Source organism: Hipposideros armiger, unplaced genomic scaffold, assembly GCF_001890085.2.
Source record: "Hipposideros armiger isolate ML-2016 unplaced genomic scaffold, ASM189008v1 scaffold_86, whole genome shotgun sequence".
Lineage (NCBI taxonomy): Eukaryota > Metazoa > Chordata > Mammalia > Chiroptera > Hipposideridae > Hipposideros > Hipposideros armiger.
In genome coordinates this window covers 3,041,048-3,044,568 of record NW_017731436.1, presented here as the reverse complement: position 1 = coordinate 3,044,568, position 3,521 = coordinate 3,041,048, and positions in this window count along the sequence as shown.

The following is a 3,521-nucleotide window of genomic DNA, read 5'->3' as shown; positions in this document are numbered from 1 at the left end:
GTTGGGCCCTCCCCCGGCGGCTCCTGGCAGGTCTCTCCGGGGCAGTGCCGCCGAGGCCTGGCCCCCCACCCCTTGCCTGAGCCTGCGGGATTTTCACTGCATGTCGGACCTCACGGCCCAGGCCTCCTGGGGTCCTCCCGGAGGCAGACACCTAGTGACCCCACTAGGTGCTGATCTGTGGCCACAGTGCGCGTCATGTTGATAATCAGGATACTGTTGGCTAGGTAACCTGCCAACTAGGGACTCACGCTGGGAGGATGGTTGGTCAGCAGGCAAGGTTATTCTGATTTCTTCTCTTCTCCCCCGTCCCCCGCCACCCCCCATCACGACAGAAGGACACGAATGGCAGGAAGAGGTCTAGGTCTGCGTGGACAGAGGGGAGAGAGGCCCGGGAAGCATTTCCCGTGGGCTGATTCCCGAGTCAAATCGAACACTAGACTTTTAACAGGCGGGTGTGCGGTTTTCATTATTAGTTTGATTTTACTAGTTTGAAGGAAGCCAGGTTTTGATAAAATACATTTTAAAAAATTTAGAATTCCGACTTAAGTGGACCTTAATGCAGACATTAAATAAACATAAGAAGTACATAGCTGCACAACCAGAATTATCCTCAACCTGTACGACTTAGGGGAAAATAATTCTGATGTGATGTTAACTTGATTCGCATCCATTTTTTGTGAACTTTGGATGTGAAAGTCCTAATTAATACTCTATTCAATAGTGATCAACAAAACCGGCACCTCTCTTAAGTACCAGACCTGCTGTGATAATTATAAGAGGACAATACTTTTAAAAGTTGTTTTACAGTTGTTTTCTTCTTTTCACTCACATATTTTCTCTCCCTCGCTCTCTAAGAACTGGCGTTTGGGAAGCTTAGCAGGAAGCTAAAAGTTAGATAACATTCATGTGATTTGGACTCTCTCTCCATCCTAGAGTAGATAGCAGTGATAACAATTATATGAAAACAAGCACTTTTTTTGTAAAGGATTTTCTTTTTGAGTACTGGATTTTCTTTTTTTTTTAACCATTTGATAAATATTTAGAGCAATAGATTTGGGAATCTTTTTCATTTTATTTATGAATTTATAGCTGATAATTTGGCCAGCTTAATAAAATTTGGTTCCACCCCACCATACTGTATACTGTAGTGCTGAAAATCTGCAGTAGAAAGTATTTAATAATATTGTGCAATATGTTTCCTTCATTTATAGTTTCACATCTGTGCAGAAAAAACCCCAGCTCTATGTAACCTTTTTATTTGCTACATAGAGTGTTACAGCACTAATAGAATGTTAAAGTTTTTAAAATTGTGTATGTACATAAATCCTTTGTTACTTCCACTGCAGTTATGAATCCACGAAGTTTGAAACAGGGCCCCTTAGTAGTGCATAGAAGCAAGTGGTTAGCACATGATGGTTGGTCACAGTAGAGCACAGTGGAGTAGAAATGTTCAGCTGGCTTTTCATTTTAGAATTGACACTAAGTATAGGGGCCTAACATTTTCATTGCCTTCCACCTCTTACCTAATCTTTACAGGAACTTGAGATTTGTAATAGTTTTTCCATTTTAGTGTGTGTCGCATTCTCCTCTACCCCCCATGGATTTTAAAAAAAAACCTAAAAAAACCTTCTTATTTACTAATATGCTCAAATTTCACCATGTTTGAAAAGTGGAGTTAGCTTAAAAGCAGTAGCAATAGAGAGTCACAGACGAGTCGAAGAAGGGAAATATATTCAAAGAAGATTCATGAGAAGAATGTTTTGGTTTTTTTTTTAACACAAAATACATAATCTTGTTAGGTTTTTTCTGATTTTGAATATAGTTTCTGTAAATGTATATAATGCTTGCTCATGTGAAAATTTTGTTGCGAGTAAATATATAGCAGGAAATAGTTCCATAGTATTTTCCATTAAATCGTGTTGCAGAGTGTAAAAATAAGAAAGGAACCTGAGTAACAGGGTTAGGAAAAAAGGAAAACAAAATGTTTACTTACAGTAAATTTGGCTTTTAAAGGCATTTCAAAATGCCTTGGACTGAGCCCATCAGAACTTTCACTTCTGCATTTAAAGGTATCTGACTCACTGAATTGTGAAGGAATTCCATTTGCTTTGTAAGGCACCAAAATTTAGCCCTAAGCATAATTATTAATTGTGTCAATGAGTTATTTTAATACTTAAAATGTTTAAAATATGAAATTCTTAGTTTTTATGGCTTGCTAATTCTCAGATTTTTCAAGGTCCTCCCCCCTTCCCCCACATTGGTTTGAAAACAGGGACATGCTAGAGATTTTAGTTAAGAGTACAGCTTTTTAATTTGCAAATGGTGGATGAGTTTCAGTCAGAAAATCCCTGACCTTATGCAGATATGTATTGAGTCATGATTGTGATATTCCCCTGCCCCCCCATAATTGCCCAAAGGAGTTCTGTGACCTCCCCACCCCTGTGTTCAAAATCACTGTCAGGAGATCCTTCACGTGGTAGATTATGAGTTAAATGGATTGAGGCTCAAGAAATGTTGAGGCTCCCGCTGTGCTAGTTTTGTGGGAAAACCTTAGTTTTTAGTTAAGTGTCATGATTGTGATGAAAGAGTTAATCCCATAACCACTAATGTCAATTCTGAAATGAAAGAAAGTTTGTCCAGATGGGAATACAAGACTCTCTGAGAGTCAATGCTTGACCTGAGCAGTTGACTCTAGGAGAATTATTATTACGAGGCATTAGTCGTCCTTGCTGCTCTAAGATGGTGGCATTTATTTACTCGGGTTTAGCGTTGTCACCTCAGTGAAGAGGGTCTCCTGCTGGTCTGCTTGAACCTGAACTCCTTTAGGACCACAGTGATGACTGGATTACTGTAGGTTTCTGTGAGCTGTGGTCCTTAGGAATGCCGCTGGCTGGAGGTCAGTAGCAGGGCTTTGTTTATGAAGAGCAGAGCAGTGTGTGACCCTTTCCTTAGCAAATTATAGCTTAATTGTAGAGGTCACTTTCATAATATAGGAACTCCTAATATATGGAAAATACAAGAATATGTTATACATTGGTTATGCTTAGATAAGAGAGTAAAGTGGTGGTGGATTTTACTTGTGTATTTTGGATTTCTTTAATTTTTAAGCACTTAAAAAGAAACATAGCCCCAATTCCATGATCACACTTCAGACAGAAAGTTAATAAATCTGTAACATAATCAAATATTGATTAATGATCAATTTTTTTTAGGTTCTTTGTATATAGCTAGTTGCATTACTTTGGTTGTTTCCCCCCATGATCCATTTCTCTCCCATCAAAAGGGAAGCCCCATCTCCGTTTCACTCCATTTCCAGTTTTGCATCTGGAGTGTTCATTTGCCCTGACTACAGGACTTTGAATAACCTTAACACCAATATCTAATGGTAGACATGGGTTGGTAGAGAACAGTGGAAAAAGTAGACAAAAGCATTTTTTTGTGTGTGTATTTTTCCTTTGTGGTTCAGGAAAGGAAATTTATGTGAAACAGCTATAAAATATTGTATTTTTATCTACCAGGCA